This window comes from Pristiophorus japonicus, chromosome 12 (genome assembly GCF_044704955.1).
Source record: "Pristiophorus japonicus isolate sPriJap1 chromosome 12, sPriJap1.hap1, whole genome shotgun sequence".
Classification (NCBI taxonomy): Eukaryota; Metazoa; Chordata; class Chondrichthyes; family Pristiophoridae; genus Pristiophorus; species Pristiophorus japonicus.
The window spans coordinates 106499167-106517798 of NC_091988.1; the positions used below are offsets into that span (position 1 = coordinate 106499167).

An 18632-nucleotide genomic window follows, 5' to 3' on the forward strand; every position below is an offset into this window, starting at 1 on the left:
GCCCCTGAGACACCGTACACTTGGCAGCCTCGCTCCTACACATTCTGTGCACTAGACTCTTTAACATATGTGAGTTAGAACTAGGCTGCCTATTGGACCTGAAGCACCTGAGCAGCATCCACATAAGGCAGGCGCTGCAAGGGAAGCACCTTCATGCTGGCTCCCTGCTCTTACACTTGGCCAGATTGCCGTAGACATTACCTGCGTCAGATTTTTTCACTTGTGTTCGGGCTTCTGTTTTGTTTCACCGCTTTCCTGTTTAACTCGTTCGTCAAAAAGGAACTTGCTGTTGGTTTGTTCGAGCTGCACCCCATCAGCTAGCTCTGCCTGTTTCCCAGCTATATTTAACGGTGTGCTATCTGGACAGGTATGGGTCCTGGTCAGTCCTCTGTATGTTCATGTTTTGGACAAGGCAAATGAGACAGGTGCATTTGTACCTTGGATGCCCATTTTTACGCCAACGCCTGTTGGTAACTGTGCTGGGCATTCAGTGATTTGTATACACAGATACCAAAATCCCTTTGCTCCACAGTTTCTAGTCTTTCCCTATTAAGAAAATATTCCGATTTGTCTTTCTAGATCCTTACACTTCCCCACATTGAACTCCATCTGCCATAGTTTTACCCACTTACTTAACCTATCTATGTCCCTTTGTAATTTCCTGCCCCCATCTGCACTACTTACTGTGCCTCCTAACTTAGTGTCATCTGCAAACTTGGATATACAACTCTCTAATCCTTCATCCAAGTCATTGATATCTATGGTGAAAAGCTGAGGCCCTTTGGGGAACACCACTGGTCACAATTCAGCAATCAGAATACATCCCCTTTATCCCCACTTTCTGTCCCCACCTCCCAACCTGTTACACCAACTCATGTTGCAAGGTTACCTCCAATTCTGAGTGGTTTTCTTTTTGTTTTTAATCTCTTGTGTGGAGCCTTCTGGAAGTCCATACAGATAACATCCATAGATACTCCCTTATCCACCATGCGAGTGACCCCCTCAAAAAATCCAACTAGATTAGTCAGACATCACCTGCCCTTCACAAATCCATGCCCCACCACACTCACACATACTCAGAACAACTTTGGAGCAGGGATGAGTTTCCCCATGGACATACCTCTCTGTGCCATCCTTATGGAGGAAGAGGTGCACTTAGAGGCGAGGAGAATAAGGCAACATGGCAGAAGACACCAGTCCACCCTCAACAACATGTCTGTAGACAACTCAGGTCCTTTGAGGATCTCTCCGAGCTCTGAGCCCGAAGATTTCAATTGTCCAAGAGAACCATTGCCCATCTCTGCAACCTTCCTTGCGAAGATCTTCTGCCTCACTCCACTGCCAGAACGGCTCTGTCTGTCACTATGAAAGTGACCATTGCCCCCAATTCTCTTGGCACCAGCTCCTTTCAAGGTGCCGCAGGGGATGGGCCAGGGCATGGCCGACAGCCATCCGACAGGACATGGCCATGGTCTTCAGCAGCGTTGTTTCACCTTGGCATCGCACCCAGGCAGCAGAGAAAGAGAGCTAGGGTGTTCATTGCTGGATTCCCCACGGTGCAACAGATGGGACACATGTGGCACTAAAGCACCAAAAGAAGACAAGGTGACATTGGTGAAGAGGAAAGGATTCCATTCACTGACAGCTGCCACGATGCTTTCATTCTGGACCACTGTACGCTCACTGACCTCCCTTGTGATGACAACCCGGTTCAAGGATGGCTTCTCGCAGACCAGGTGTACCCCTACAGCTGTGGCTCATGAATCCACTGAGGGAGCTGTATTTTATAGTCTCTTCAACACTCTTAGTTCAACTTAACTCTATTTATTTTGGAGATCTTAGTCAGCCATGTGGAGCTTAAGATGACGTTCCTTCACAGATCCTCTCTTTCAAATACAGCCCCCTTTACCTCCTAGCTAGAGGGCACTATACATTATATCGATACCTCCTAGCTAGAGGATGCTATACATAATAGAGTGGATGAAGTGCATCCAGGAGGGCGCTGAGCACCTCGAGTCTCATCGGCGAGAGCATGCAGAAATCAAGTGCAGGCAGCGGAAAGTGCGCACGGCAAACCTGTCCCACCCACCCTTTCCCTCAACGACTATCTGACCCACCTGTGACAGAGACTGTGGTTCTCGTACTGGACTGTTCAGCCACCTAAGGACTCATTTTTAGAGTGGAAGCAAGTCTTTCTTGATTCCAAGGGACTGCCGATGATGACGATGATGATACATTATATCGATACCTCCTAGCTAGAGGGCACTAAACATTATATCAATACCTCCTAGCTGGAGGGCGCTAAACAGTATCTCAATATCTCCTAGCTAGAGGGTGCTAAACATTATATCAATACCTTCTAGCTAGAGGGCGCCAAACGTTATATCAATACCTTCTAGCTAGAGGGCGCCAAACGTTATATCAATACCTTCTAGCTAGAGGGTGCTAAACATTATCTCGTTGCACCTTTCCTTTCATAAGAAACTAAAATGAATTAAAAGTTAGCTTCAATATAAACGGGTAGTTAACTTCTTATGAATACGTGTATTAATCAACTGCAAGTTTAACAAGCAACAACAAAACTCTTGTCTTGTTCATTCTTTATCCAAGTGTCCAGTGTCCATTATTCCTTATTTCTGTACATAGTGCTCCAGGTATTTGGTGTTGTGTGGATTCTGTTGCATCGCCTCTAACTGGTTGTTTCAGTGATGATCACTTTAGTCCCTTTATCAGTGCTCTGAGGGGAAATATCAGGCAACATCTCCCTGTTTTCGTGTGTTGTTCATGAACTCTTTGTCTGTGAATTCTTTCTTTGTGGGTTGGGGTTTCTGTCTGACAGCTTTGACATCTTCAGAGTCTGTTTTAGTGAGTTTCATGGATTTCATTTGCGCAACTGTGGCCTCTGTAGCTTTACAGAGCATCACACATTTATCGAGTGTTAGGCTTGATTCTTGCAACAGCCCTCTTACTCAGAGTGTTATCAGATATTCCGCAGACTATGTGGTCTGTAATTAAATCATCCCTCAAATTGCCGAAATCACATGACGATGCTAGCTCTCTCACTTTACGAAATATCTGTCAAACCGCTCGTCCCCTTGTACACAGTTGTCAAACTGGTACCGTTCATTGGTTTTATCTTTACAGTGCTCTTCCCAGAGCTTCAAAATAATCTCAATTTCCTGCTTGACTTCCTCTGATTTGTAGGGAAGGTTATTGTGGATATCTAGGGCAGTGATAAATATTGCAACCCTAACTCTATCTAGTTTTCCCACAATATTCGTAGCTTAATTTCATAGCTGTCCCACAGCTGTTTGAATGTTTCCCAGTTGTCTTTCAAATCTCCAGTCACCTGCAATGGGAGAGGAATGTGCGCAGGAGTTGGCACCGTGGTGGTCATGATAGCTCGCTACAGTTTAGGACTTTGAGTTTGTCACATACATGTATAGAGTTCAAATACCCCAAGGACTAGAACAAGTCTAACAGTAAAATATCGTGGCCATGTAATTTGAAATATTTTTTTCAATCGAGGTTCTACTTTAAATTTACTTTACTAATGCCTCAAGATTATTTTACAAGCTTATGACTAATTATCGGCCTTCACGGATCCACGTGCGATATGTAGGAAACATGCTCTGCACTGCACTGCTTAACGTTAATTTCGATCAGCTCGAAAAAGTCTTAAAGTTCCAATATTTCTGTCGTAGATGCATTTGACGAAAGATCAGAAGTCTCCGCTTCTGACATCATGTATTTTATAGTCTCTTGAACACTCTTAGTTCAACTTAACTCTATTTATTTGGGAGATCTCAGACAGCCATGTGGAGCTTAAGATGGCATTCCTTCACAGACCCTCTCTCTCAATACAGCTCTTGATACGTCCTTACTACACAGTATAAATGCACACGAGGCCCATGCTTGAGAGAAGGCTAGTCTGTGACCTGTCCTTTATTCCTTAGCACTCAAGTGATGGAAGTGGGTGGAGCTTCCCCTTTTATATCTAAAGGTCCAGGTTAGGAGTGTCTCCCACAAGTTCACCACCTTGTGGTCATTGTTCCCACAGTGTACAACATAGGTCAGATTATACATGGGTTACAATGCTGGTTGAATACATGACATCACCTCCCCTCCCAAAGTCTTATTGCGATCACAGGTTGAGTCTCTATGGTGGTTTACGCTCTCTTGTAGAGCGCCTGAGTTGGGGCTCCGGTTGTTGGGCGCTGGCCTGAGTGTCTGCTGTTTGCGGTGCCTCAGGCCTGTCCAGACTGCCCACAGTGACTGGGCTCTCCTCCACTTGGTTCCTGTGTTCGGTCACCTGTAGAGGAGTGAACTCTACATTGTGTTCTTCCTCTGCTTCTTCTATGGGGTTGCTGAACCGCCTTTTTGTTTGATCCACATGTTTGCGGCAGATTTGTCTATTGGTAAGTTTAACTACCAGAATCCTATTTCCCTCTTTGGCAATCACAGTGCCTGCGAGCCATTTGGGCCCTGCAGCGTAGTTGAGGACAAAAACAGGGTCATTTACATCAATACATCGCCCTCTCGCATTCCTGTCATGGTAGTCATATTGGGCCCAAGTTTCCACAGGATAAAAAACGGGCGCCCCTCGGAGCTGGGCGCCTGTTTTTCGCGCCTAAAACGGCGCCAGAAAAAAACCGCGCTATTCTCGAGCGCTTTGCAGCTCCTTGTCTGTTTGGCGCGGCGCCCAGGGGGGCGGAGCCTACACTCGCGCCGATTTTGTAAGTGGGAGGGGGCGGGTACTATTTAAATTAGTATTTTTCCTGCCAGCAACGCTGCACGTGCGCGTTGGAGCGTTCGCGCATGCTCAGTGTGAAAAATAACATTGGCACTCGGCCATTTTTGTAGTTCTTTGTAGCTGTTTAATTTTTGAACATTTTTTAATAAAATCACATTGCCATCAGCACATCAGCACTGAGGCTACCCTTCTCACTGTCTCCTTCCCCTCCCTCCCCTCCGCGGCAACAAGCCGCTGTCTCCTTCCCCTCCCTTCCCTCCCTCCACGGCAACAAGCCGCTGTCTCCTTCCCCTCCCTTCCCTCCCTCCACGGCAACAAACGGCTCTCTCCTTCCCCTCCCTCCCCTCCCCTGCGCGGCAACAAGCCGCTGTCTCCTTCCCCTCCCTCCCCTCTCTCCACGGCAACAAGCCGCTGTCTCCTTCCCCTCCCTTCCCTCCCTCCACGGCAACAAGCCGCTGTCTCCTTCCCCTCCCTTCCCTCCCTCCACGGCAACAAGCTGCTGTCTCCTTCCCCTCCCTCCCCTCTTTCCACGGCAACAAACCGCTGTCTCCTTCCCCTCCCTCCCCTCCCCTGCGCGGCAACAAGCCGCTGTCTCCTTCCCCTCCCTCCCCTCCACAACAACAAACCGCTTTCTCCTCCACCCCCCCTCCCGCTCGGCGGCACGAACGGCTGCAGAATTCTCCCTGGCTGAAGCACTTTCACACAGGTAGGAAGATGGTTTATTTAATCTTTTCTTTGCTTATAAATGTTTATTCAGGATTTATTTGTATAATATTTGTATAAGTATAAATAAGGATTGATTGTAGAATTTAATGACTTCCCTCCCCCCCCCCCCCTCGTTCTGGACGCCTAATTTGTAACCTGCGCCTGATTTTTTAATGTGTAGAACAGGTTTTTTCAGTTCTACAAAAATCTTCACTTGCTCCATTCTACTTTAGTTTAGAGTACGTTTTCACTGTGGAAACTTTCAAATCAGGCGTCAGTGGCCAGACACGCCCCCTTTTGAAGAAAAAATTCTGTTCCAAAGTAGAACTGTTCTACCTGACTAGAACTACGGAAAAAAAAATGTGGATAATTGCGATTTCTAAGATAGTCCGTTCTCCACCAGTTGCCCCTAAAAATCAGGCGCAAATCATGTGGAAACTTGGGCCCATTGTGACTGGCGCCTGCTCTCGACAGTTTCTTTCATGGTGGGGTGTATAAGGGATAACCGGGTTTTGAGCGTCCTTTTCATTAGCAGCTCTGCGGGTGGAACCCCTGTGAGCGAGTGTGGTCGGGATCTATAGGCCAACAGGAGGCGTGATAAGCATCTTTGTAGGGAACCCCCCTGGATTCTGATCATCCCGTTTGATTATCTGCACTGCTCGTTCTGCCTGGCCGTTTGGGGCCGGCTTGAACGGTGCCGTTCTGACATGGTTAATTCCTTTGCCTGCCATGAAGTCCTGCGAATTCAGTGCTTGTGAAGCACGGGCCATTGTCGCTGACCAAGATGTCTGGTAGACCGTGGGTGGCAAACATTGTCCGTAGACTTTCTACCGTGGCAGAGGATGTGCTTGAATTTAAAATGTCACATCCGATCCACTTGGAGTAGGCGTCTACTGCAACCAAAAATATTTTTCCCATGAAAGGACCTGCGTAGTCCACATGGATGCGTGACCATGGCTTGGCGGGCCAGGACCAGGGGCTAAGGGGGGCTTCCCTGGGCGCATTGCCCAGCTGGGCACACATGTTGCACCTGCGAACACAAAGTTCCAGATCTGCGTCTATCCCTGGCCACCAAACGTGTGACCTGGCAATTGCCTTCATCATGACAATGCCCGGGTGCTCATTGTAGAGTTCTCTGATGAACACCTCTCTGCCCATCTGGGGCATGACTACGCGGTTTCCCCACAGTAGGCAATCGGCCTGAATCGAGAGTTCATCCCTGCTCCTGTGAAATGGTTTAAATTCCTCAGGGCATGCCCTGTATGTGGCTGCCCAGTCTCCATTCAGGACACATTTCTTGACTAGAGACAATAGCGGGTCTCTATTTGTCCAGACTTTAATCTGACAGACTGTCACGGGTGAGCCTTCGCTTCCAAAAGCTTCAACAGCCATGACCATCTCAACAGCATGCTCGGTAGCCCCCTCAGTGGTGGCTAGTGGGAGCCTGCTGAGTGCATCGGCGCAGTTTTAGGTGCCCGGTCTGTGCCGAATTGTGTAGTCATAGGCGGCTAACGTGAGTGCCCACCTCTGTATGCGGGCCGATGCGTTTGCATTTATGGCTTTGTTGTCAGCCAAAAGGGACGTTAGGGGTTTGTGATCTGTCTCCAGCTCAAATTTCCTGCCAAACAGGAACTGGTGCATTTTCTTTACCGCATAATCACATGCTAGCGCCTCCTTTTCTACCATCCCGTAGCCCCTTTCTGCCTGGGACAGATTTCTGAGGCATAAGCTACCGGCTGTAACTGACCCTTGGCATTGACATGCTGCAACACACACCCGACACCATAGGACGACGCATCGCACATGAACATAAGTTTCTTACATGGGTCATATAGTGTTAACAGATTGTTGGAACATAACAAATTGCGTGCTCTAATAAAAGCCCTTTCCTGGCTGTCCCCCCAGGCCCATTCGCGACCTTTGCGTAGGAGCACGTGTAGCGGCTCGAGCAGCGTGCTCAATTTGGGAAGAAAGTTACCAAAATAGTTCAGGAGCCCCAGGAACAAACGCAGCTCCGTCGTGTTACGGGGTCTGGGTGCTCTCTGGATCGCTTCCGTCTTGGATGCAGTAGGGCTGATCCCGTCTGCTGCTACCCTCATCCCCAGGAATTCTACCTCTGGAGCGAGGAAGACGCACTTCACCTTTTTCAGTCGCAGCCCTACCCGGTCCAGTCTGTGTAGCACCTCCTCCAGGTTGTGGAGGTGTTCTTCAGTATTGTAACCCGTGATGAGGATGTCGTCCTGAAAAACCACCATCTCCGGAATCAACTTGAGGAGGCTTTCCATATTTCGTTGGAAGATCGCGGCGGCCGAGCGAATCCCGAACAGACATCTGCTGAACTTAAACAACCCCTTGTGTGTCGTGATGGTGGTCAGCTTCTTCGACTCATTCGCCAGCTCCTGGGTCATGTAAGCTGAGGTCAGGTCCAATTTTGAAAAATGTTTGCCACCGGATAGCGTCGCAAAGAGGTCCTCCGCTCTCGGTAGTGGGTACTGGTCTTGGAGTGACACCCGATTGCTGGTGGCCTTGTAATCGCCACATATCCTGACCGACCCATCCGCCTTGAGCACCGGCATAATCGGGCTCGCCCAGTCACTGAATTCGACTGGCGAGATGATGCCTTCCCTCAGCAGGCGGTCCAATTCGCCTTCTATCTTTTCCCGCATCACATACGGCACCGCTCTGGCCTTCTGGTGTACTGGCCTGGCGTCCGGGTTTATGTGAATCACTACCTTGGCCCCCATGAAAGTGCCAATGCCGGGTTGAAATAATGAGTCAAATTTGTCCAGGATCTGTGAGCATGATACTCGCTCCACGAGGAAATTTCATTGACATCGCCCCATTTCCTGTTCATGACAGCAAGCCAACTCCTCCCCAGTAGTGCGGGGCCGTCCCCCGGGACAATCCAGAGTGTATGTCCGTAGCTGTGCGTCAATCGGCGATAATTTTGGCCTCCTGGCCTTGGACGCCCACAACTTTTCGAACTGTTTGATTCCCATCAGGGACTGGCTGGCCCCCGTGTCTAGCTCCATTGATACTGGGATGCCATTGAGGAGCACTTTCATCATTATCGGTGGCGTCCTGGTGTATGAACTGTATACGTGCTCCACATGAACTCGCTGAACTTCAGCTTCCAGCGATATCCCCCAGCATTCATTTCTGCAATTTCTGCAGGTATTTTGCTCATCTCTGCAAACTCCGGCTGAGTGTGTGCCTCCACGCCTCCAACATGAGCTGCTGTTGGAAACAAAAGGTCCCTTGTCAGTCGATCGTCCCTGACTGCCCCTGTGATTGTCCTTGATTGCGCCATTAACAGGTGTTGATGGCCCCATTACTGGCTGCATTTTCCCTTGCAATGGGTGTGAATCGCTGTTCAGCTTGCCATTGTCTCTGTCGAATTCCCCCTCTGGGTTCGATTACATGTTGGGGCATGCTCGATTGCCCTTGTCTGCCTGGAGAACTGTGTGCTGCTTTAACAATGTTGAATCTCTGTCCCAACCATTCCTTAACACAGTACCTCTCGTCTGTTCTGCTAGTGGCCATGCTCGCGTGGTTTAAATCCCAGTTTCTCGTCGCCATTGATACGTCCTTACTATACAGTATAAATGCACACGAGGCCCATGCTTGAGAGAAGGCCAGTCTGTGACCTGTCCTTTATTCCTTAGCACTCAAGTGATGGAAGTGGGTGGAGCTTCCCCTTTTATAACTGAAGGTCCAGGTTAGGAGTGTCTCCCACCTAGTGGTCATTGTTCTCACAGTGTACAACTTAGGTCAGATTATACATGGGTTACAATGCTGGTTGAATACATGTCAGCTCCCTATATCTCCTAGCTAGACGGCGCGATACAGTATATCGATACCTCCTAGCTAGACCGCTATACATTATCCCATTACAGGAACCAAGGCTGCAGGCTGCAGGCAGAAGACATGTACAACCAGACCCAAGCAGCAGGCCTTGTGGTGGGGAGGACTGCTGAAGAGCAGATGCTTGGACAAATCTGACAGAGTCCTACAGCACAAGCCCCCAAAGGATCGTAGGGATCATCATGTGCTGGGCTCTGTGGGAAGGATAAAGATCCAATGCTGCCCCAGGAGTAGACCCAGCAGGGTGAACAGTCATATCCCAGACTGATGCAAGGGCCATTGGAAGTCAGACTGTGCAAGAGGTTACAGCGGCATTCTGCACCATCACCTCCTTCTGTGCCTGCCTAGAAGAAAATTATCTTCCTTTATACCACTACCAAGCTTAGCACAGGATAGCGAGCAGCCCTTGGTCCACCAACAGGACTGTGCCAATATGCATCACCGGGCTGTAAATGTCCGTATAAGCACAACATTCTCTTTCAAACATTACTTTAACATCCAGGAATAAAGTGCAAGATCACTGTAAAATGTAGTCATCAACCAGCATGATTTCAAGTTGAAACTAACAACCATGGGACTCTGTATTCACACCCTGCTTCCCCTTGTGGACTAGGTGTCTCTTCCTACCCCCTCAGCTGTTGCTACTTCCAAGCATCACCTCCTGGCCAGGCTGCCAGGAGTTGGCTGCCTCCACACGGTGTACAGAAGAGTCATGGGACAGAGGTGGCACTTGGTACATGGCAGCTGCTGGTTGCGTCTCTGGAGGGAGATCTTGGGCAGCCTGGTCTCATCCCCACCCTCCACAGAAAGCCTGATACCCCCACCCTCCTGGGCAATGTGTTCTCAGAGTCCTGCCATGTGCTGCTATGTTGAGACAAGGACCCAAGCTAGCACCATCCCACTGGGCCCTAGACCTGTGGCCTCACTGATCAGCGGGATGTTTGGTCTAATAGCAGGCATCAGAAGTGCCTTGGCCTGAGTCACAGCACTAGCCACAGTCTGGAAACCGCGATCCATTCTGTCCCCAGTTACCTCCAGTCTGTGCTTCCCAGGAGGTGGAGGTCTCAACTGGCCCTGGGCTGCCTCTCCTCGGGCTGTTGCAGATGTCTGGACTTGTCATGTTTGTAACCTTCACATAATTGTAACCTTTATGTAACAACACTGTACACTGTATACACCTGAGAAATGCACACCTTGACCACAGGGGGTGAACTTGTGGGAAACTTGGTCAGCCAGGTATATAAAGGGAGGTCCCACGCAGGGTCAGCACTCCTTGGTCCTGTGAATAAAGGTACAGGTCACAAAGTGACCTTGTCTCCAGTATGTGTCTCGTGTTGATTTGCTGTGGTGTGTAAAGACACAACATTTGACGACGAGAAACAGGAATCAACGACTCAAGAGAATGGCCACTGGTAGCACGGAGGAACGGTACTGTGTTGGTGAGGACTGGGATGATTTCGTTGAGAGGCTCCAGCAGAGCTTTGTCACGAAGGACTGGCTGGGAGCGGCAACGGCTGACAAGCGAAGGGCGCATCTACTGACCAGCTGTGGACCTAAGACGTACACGCTGATGAAAGACCTGCTCGCACCTGAGAAGCCAGCGGACAAGACCTTCGAGGAGCTCAGCAAACTAATCGGTGAGCACCTCAAACCGGCGAGTAGTATACACATGTCCCAACACAGTTTCTATATGCACAGACGTCGGGAAGGGCAGAGCATACCGGACTTCGTTGCGGACCTTCGGCGCTTAGCCAGCCTCTGTAAGTTCACAGACGTCTGCAGGGGGTGGGGGGGGGGGGATGTTGCTGGATTTCTTCATTTAGGGCATTGATCATGCCAGGATTTTTAGGAAGCTAATTGAGACCAAGGACTTGACCTTGGAAGCAGCGGCGTTGATGGCTCAAACCTTCTTGGAGGGGGAGAAGGAAACCAAGATCATATACGCGCACAACTCTGGAGCAGGGAGTTAACATGGTAAACGTGACTCAGAACCCTGCAAACAGGCAAGGGCAATTCGACATCAACCAGGCAGTAACAGACTCTAGGGTGGGTCCTCAACAGAGACAATGGCAGGTTAAACAGACATTTACACCATCACAAGGGACAATACGTCCCGGGCTGAGACCATTGACACCCACAAACAGAGTGCTCAAGAGTAATCAACGAGACAATCAGAGAAGAATGCCTGGTAACAGCTCTTTTGTTCACAACAATCTCAGCTCATGCTGGAGGTGCGGGGGCAAACATGCTGCAAAGACCTGCCGGTTTCAACAATTCATCTGCAGAAATTGTAACATAAGTGGACATTTACCCAGGATGTGCAGGAAGCCCGCAGCGAGGCTGGTTTACGAAGTGGATGAACCACAAGAGGGGTTTGCAAGGCAGGGGTATGCCTGGGACACAGCAATGGATGCTGAAGTTCAGCGGGTCCAGGTGGCAAACATCCAGAGCTCATACACAAAAACGCCACCTATGATGATGAGAGTACTGTTAAACGGCATTCCAGTACGCATGAAGCTGAACACAGGAGCCAGTCAATCACTTATGAGTGTCCAACAATTCGAGAAACTGTGGCCACTCAGAACTAGCAGACCCAAACTAGAACGCATTGACACGCAATTACGGATGTACACCAAAGCGATCATCCCAGTGCTAGGCAGTGCAATGTTGGTGGTCACACATAATGGATCTCAGAGCCGGCTGCCACTCTGGATTATCCCGAGAAATGGTCCTGCGCTTTTGGGAAGGAGCTGGCTAGCCGAGATGAACTGGAAATGGGGGGATGTGCACGCCATTTCATCTGTGGAGCGAAGTTCATGCTCACAGGTCCTACAAAAGTTCGAGTCATTATTTCAGCCTGGCGTCGGGACTTTCAAAGGCACCAAAGTAAGGATACGCATCACCCCGGGCGCCAGACCAGTGCACCACAAAGCCAGAGCTGTGTCATATGTGATGCGGGAAAAAATTGAGAGTGAGTTGGACAGGTTGCTAAGAGAGGGCATAATTTCGGCCGTTGAATTCAGCGACTGGGCAAGCCCCATCGTCCCTGTTCTAAATACGGATGGCTCGGTCAGGATCTGTGGCGACTACAAGGCCACCATCAACCGAGTGTCCCTTCAGGACCAATACCCGCTTTCGAGAGTGGAGGATCTTTTTGCCACTGGCAGGCAGCAAGCTGTTAACCAAGTTGGACCTCACTTCAGCCTACATGACCCAGGAACTGGCCGAAGAATCCAAGCTTCTGACCACCATCATCACGTACAAGGGACTGTTTGTTTACAACAGGTGTCCAGTGGCATTCGTTCAGCAGCCGCTATCTTTCAGAGAAACATGGAAAGCCTGCTCAAATCCATCCCCTGGAACAATCGTATTTCAGGACGACATCCTTATCACAGGTTGAGACACCGAGGAACACCTCCACAACCTGGAGGAGGTGCTACGCCGACTGGACTGGGTAGGCCTGCGACTAAAGAAGTCTAAATGTGTGCTTTTGGCCCCAGAGGTCGAGTTTTTGGGCAGCAGGGTTGCCACAGACGGGATCCGGCCTACCGGCAGGACCGGAACCAATGTCCTAGGGGGAGTGTTTGCTAGTGCTGTTGGGGAGGATTTAAACTAATATGGCAGGGGGATGGGAACCAATGCAGGGAGACAGAGGGAAACAAAAAGGAGGCAAAAGCAAAAGACAGAAAGGAGATGAGGAAAAGTGGAGGGCAGAGAAACCCAAGGCAAAGAACAAAAAGGGCCACTGTACAGCAAAATTCTAAAAGGACAAAGGGTGTTAAAAAAACAAGCCTGAAGGCTTTGTGTCTTAATGTAAGGAGTATCCGCAATAAGGTGGATGAATTAACTGTGCAAATAGATGTTAACAAATATGATGTGATTGGGATTACGGAGACGTGGCTCCAGGATGATCAGGGCTGGGAACTCAACATCCAGGGGTATTCAACATTCAGGAAAGATAGAATAAAAGGAAAAGGAGGTGGGGTAGCATTGCTGGTTAAGGAGGAAATTAAGGCAATAGTTCAGAAGGACATTAGCTTGGACGATGTGGAATCTATATGGGTAGAGCTGCAGAATACCAAAGGGCAAAAAACGTTAGTCGGAGTTGTGTACAGACCTCCAAACAGTAGTAGTGATGTTGGGGAGGGCATCAAACATGAAATTAGGGGTGGGTGCAATAAAGGTGCAGCAGTTATAATGGGTGACTTTAATATGCACATCGATTGGGTTAACCAAACTGGAAGCAATACGGTGGAGGAGGATTTCCTGGAGTGCATAAGGGATGGTTTTTTAGACCAATATGTCGAGGAACCAACTAGGGGGGAGGCCATCTTAGACTGGGTGTTGTGTAATGAGAGAGGATTAATTAGCAATCTCGTTGTGCGAGGCCCCTTGGGGGAAGAGTGACCATAATATGGTGGAATTCTGCATTAGGATGGAGAATGAAACAGTTAATTCAGAGACCATGGTCCAGAACTTAAAGAAGGGTAACTTTGAAGGTATGAGGCGTGAATTGGCTAAGATAGATTGGCGAATGATACTTAAGGGGTTGACTGTGGATGGGCAATGGCAGACATTTAGAGACCGCATGATGAACTACAACAATTGTACATTCCTGTCTGGCGTAAAAATAAAAAAGGGAAGGTGGCTCAACCGTGGCTATCAAGGGAAATCAGGGATAGTATTAAAGCCAAGGAAGTGGCATACAAATTGGCCAGAAATAGCAGCGAACCCGGGGACTGGGAGAAATTTAGAACTCAGCAGAGGAGGACAAAGGGTTTGATTAGGGCAGGGAAAATGGAGTACGAGAAGAAGCTTGCAGGGAACATTAAGACGGATTGCAAAAGTTTCTATAGATATGTAAAGAGAAAAAGGTTAGTAAAGACAAACGTAGGTCCCCTGCAGACAGAATCAGGAGAAGTCATAACGGGGAACAAAGAAATGGCGGACCAATTGAACAAGTACTTTGGTTCGGTATTCACTGAGGAGGACACAAACAACCTTCCGGATATAAAAGTGGTCGGAGGGTCTAGTAAGGAGGAGGAACTGAGGGAAATCCTTATTAGTTGGGAAATTGTATTGGGGAAACTGATGGGATTGAAGGCCGATAAATCCCCAGGGCCTGATGGACTGCATCCCAGAGTACTTAAGGAAGTGGCCTTGGAAATAGTGGATGCATTGACAGTCATTTTCCAACATTCCATTGACTCTGGATCAGTTCCTATGGAGTGGAGGGTAGCCAATGTAACCCCACTTTTTAAAAAAGGAGGGAGAGAGAAAACAGGGAATTATAGACCGGTCAGCCTGACATCGGTAGTGGGTAAAATGATGGAATCAATTATTAAGGATTTCATAGCAGTGCATTTGGAAAGAGGTGATATGATAGGTCCAAGTCAGCATGGATTTGTGAAAGGGAAATCATGGTTGACAAATCTTCTGGAATTTTTTGAGGATGTTTCCAGTAGAGTGGACAAGGGAGAACCAGTTGATGTGGTATATTTGGACTTTCAGAAGGCTTTCGACAAGGTCCCACACAAGAGATTAATGTGCAAAGTTAAATCACATGGGATTGGAGGTAGTGTGCTGACATGGATTGAGAACTGGTTGTCAGACAGGAAGCAAAGAGTAAGAGTAAATGGGGACTTTTCAGAATGGCAGGCAGTGACTAGTGGGGTACCACAAGGTTCTGTGCTGGGGCCCCAGTTGTTTACACTGTACATTAATGATTTAGACGAGGGGATTAAATGTAGTATCTCCAAATTTGCGGATGACACTAAGTTGGGTGGCAGTGTGAGCTGCGAGGAGGATGCTATGAGGCTGCAGAGTGACTTGGATAGGTTAGGTGAGTGGGCAAATGCATGGCAGATGAAGTATAATGTGGATAAATGTGAGGTTATCCACTTTGGTGGTAAAAACAGAGAAACAGACTATTATCTGAATGGTGACAGATTAGGAAAAGGGGAGGTGCAAAGAGACCTGGGTGTCATGGTACATCAGTCATTGAAGGTTGGCATGCAGGTACAGCAGACGGTTAAGAAAGCAAATGGCATGTTGGCCTTCATAACGAGGGGATTTGAGTACAGGGGCAGGGAGGTGTTGCTACAGTTGTACAGGGCCTTGGTGAGGCCACACCTGGAGTATTGTGTACAGTTTTGGTCTCCTAACCTGAGGAAGGACATTCTTGCTATTGAGGGAGTGCAGCGAAGGTTCACCAGACTGATTCCCGGGATGGTGGGACTGACCTATCAAGAAAGACTGGATCAACTGGGCTTGTATTCACTGGAGTTCAGAAGAATGAGAGGGGACCTCATAGAAACGTTTAAAATTCTGATGGGGTTAGACAGGTTAGATGCAGGAAGAATGTTCCCAATGTTGGGGAAGTCCAGAACCAGGGGACACAGTCTAAGGATAAGGGGGAAGCCATTTAGGACCGAGATGAGGAGGAATTTCTTCACCCAGAGAGTTCGTGAACCTGTGGAATTCTCTACCACAGAAAGTTGTTGAGGCCAGTTCACTGAATATATTCAAAAAGGAGTTAGATGAAGTCCTTACTACTAGGGGAATCAAGGGGTATGGTGAGAAAGCAGGAATGGGGTACTGAAGTTGCATGTTCAGCCATGAACTCATTGAATGGCGGTGCAGGCTAGAAGGGCCGAATGGCCTACTCCTGCACCTATTTTCTATGTTTCTATGTTTCTATGAATCCAAAATGGAGGCGATTCGTCGTGCACCCAGGCCCGGCAACACATTGGAGTTGTGTTCATTTCTGGGACTCTTGAACTATTTCGGGAACTTTCTACCGAACTTAAGTACATTGCTGGAGCCACTACACGTGCTCCTGTGTAAGGGTTGCGAATGGTTTTGGGGGAACTGTCAGGAACTGTCTTTCAATCGGGCGTGGAACCTGCTTTGTTCTAATAAGTTATTGACCCTGTATGACCCCTGTAAGAAATTGGTTTTGACATGCAATGCATCATCCTATAGGGTTGGGTGTGTGTTGCAGCAGAGTAATGATGAGGGCCAACTCCAACCTGTGGCTTATGCCTCCAGGTCGCGCTCTCAAGCAGAAAGAGGGTATGGGATGGTTGAAAAGGAAGCACTCGCATGTGTCTACGGGGTGAAAAAGATGCACCAGTACCTTTTTGGCAGAAGGTTCGAGTTAGAAACGGACCACAAGCCGTTAACATCCCTGTTGTCATACAGCGATGGGCTCTCATGCTGGCTGCGTATGACTACACCATACGGCACCAGCCAGGCACCGAAAATTGCGCTAACGCACTCAGCAGGCTTCCACTGGCCACCACTGAGAGGGCAGCGGAGCAAAGTGCGGAGATGGTCATGGCTGTCGATGCATTTGACAGCGCAGGCTCCCCCATCACAGCCCACCAGATCAAAACATGGACAAACAGAGATCCCCTCCTATCTCTGATTAAGAAATGTGTCCTGACTGGGGAGCATGCCCTGAAGAGGTCAGACCGTTTCAGACGGATGGATGAACTCTCCATCCAAGCCGACTGCCTACTATGGGGCAGCCGGGTAGTCATGTCCCAGAGGGGTAGGGAAGCATTCATCAGGGAACTCCACAGGGAGCACCCAGGCATCGTGCTTTTGAAGGCCATTGCCCGGTCACATGTATGGTGGCCTGGAATTGATTCAGACCTGGAACACTGGGTTCGCAGATGCACGACGTGTGCCCAGCTGGGCAACGCCCTCAGGGAGGCCCCGCTCAGCCCATGGCCCTGGCCCACCAAGCCATGGTCACGTATTCACGTAGGCCCGTTCATGGGAAAAATGTTCCTCATTGTTGTTGATGCGTACTCGAAATGGATCGAATGCATCATATTGAATTCGTGCACGACATCCACCACAGTGGAGAGTCTGCGTGCGGTCTTTGCGACCCACGGCTTGCCGGACATCCTAGTTAGCGACAATGGCCCGTGTTTCACTAGCTATGAATTCCGGGAATTCATGTCGGGTAATGGCATCAAACATGTCAGGACAGCGCCGTTCAAGCCGGCTTCCAATGGCCAGGCGGAACGTGCAGTCCAAATCATAAAGCAAGGCATGCTCCGGATTCAAGGATCCTCCCTGCAATACCGTCTATCGCGCCTCCTGCTGGCCTATAGGTCCCGACTGCACTCGCTCACGGGAGTCCCGCCCACGGAGCTACTCATGAAACGTACACTAAAAACTCGGCTGTCCCCCATTCATCCAGTCTTGTCAGACATTGTTGAGGGCAAGCGCCAGTCCCAAAATGAGTGCCACGACCGTAACTCAAAGGAGTGATGAATAGAAATCGATGACCCCGTATTTGTTCTTAATCACGCTGTGGGGCCCAAGTGGCTCGAGGGTACTGTAATTGATAAAGAGGGGAATAGGGTCATAGTGGTCAGACTCAACAATGGGCAGATATGCTGCAAGCATCTGGACCAAGTGAAAAAAATATTCAGCATGGACACTGAGGAACCTGAGGAAAATCATGAGATGCTGCCCACATCACTGCCAGTGAACGAGCAACAAGAACCGTCAGCAGCATGCACAGTCCCTACGGTCAACCCGGACAGGCCGGAATCACCACAGGTGACAGAGACGCATGCCAAGGCTCAACAACCAGAGCCCCAACTGCGGTGCTCCATGAGAGAGCGTCGATCGCCTGAAAACTCAATCTTTGACCCAAAGACGTTGGGGGGAGGTGATGTCATGTTTGTAACCTTCACATAACTGTAACCTTTATGTAACAACACTGTACACTGTATACACCTGAGAAATGCACATCTTGACCACAGGGGGTGAACTTGTGGGAGACACTCCTCACCTGGTCAGCCAGGTATATAAAGGGAGGTCCCATGCAGGGTCATCACTCCTTGGTCCTGTGAATAAAGGTACAGGTCACAGAGTGACCTTGTCTCCAGTATGTGTCTCATGTTGATTTGCTGTAGTGTGTAAGGACACAACAGGACTGATGCTACCTGCTCCATTGTTGCAAGGGGGCGTAACCTTCCGCAATGTTGCAGCAGAGTTGTAGCCTCGACAGTCACACCTGCTAATTGCCAAAGATCCTGCAAGATTGTCCTCACAGCCTGCGTGTACATCCAGTGTTCCTCAAATTCCCTTTTTTAACATGTCGGTGAGTTCTGGGTCCCAAGTCTCTGAAGCCGACCTTCCCTTTTGCTTCCGCTGGGGATGGCACACCCTTGCTCACTTTCCACACCCATGGCTCCCCAGGGCTGGAAGATTCTGCCGGTGACACTTCCTGAACCTCACTGTGTACGTTTCCCCGGGTAGAACTCCCCGAGCTGGTGTCTGGGAG

General features: G+C 49.2%; 1 protein-coding gene across 1 annotated transcript in view; it reads left to right on the forward strand.

Annotated features, from left to right (window-relative positions):
- The window catches only part of LOC139276829 (cyclin-dependent kinase 17-like), a 377596-nt gene that overhangs the window by 267677 nt on the left and 91287 nt on the right, over positions 1-18632 (forward strand). The gene's annotated exons all lie outside the window — the stretch shown is intronic.